Here is a 343-nt window from a genome sequence, read left to right as displayed (position 1 = left end):
CCTGGCGCGGATCCCGCGGCGGGCGGTGGGTCCGCGAGGCGGGGTGCAGGCGGGAGGCGGCGCTCGGTGCTGCAGCACGACTTGGAGCAAACAGAGCCCAGCAAAACCAACCCAAACATACCCGGACAACAACACAAAACACCCGTGAGGAGCAGCTCCGGACTCAGGGTTTCTCTGGTTTGGAGAAAAGGAGACTGAGGGGCGACCTCATTGCTCTCTGCAGCTTCCCGAGGAGGGGGCCTGGAGAGGGAGGTGGTGAGCTCTTCTGCCTGGGATCCAGTGACAGGATACGTGAAAAAGGTTCAGACCTGTGCCAGGGGAGGCTTAGACTGGACATCAGGCA

Source organism: Athene cunicularia (assembly GCF_003259725.1).
Source record: "Athene cunicularia isolate RWA chromosome 1 unlocalized genomic scaffold, athCun1 chr1_part1, whole genome shotgun sequence".
In the NCBI taxonomy this organism is placed as follows: Eukaryota; Metazoa; Chordata; class Aves; order Strigiformes; family Strigidae; genus Athene; species Athene cunicularia.
This window is presented reverse-complemented; position numbering follows the sequence as displayed.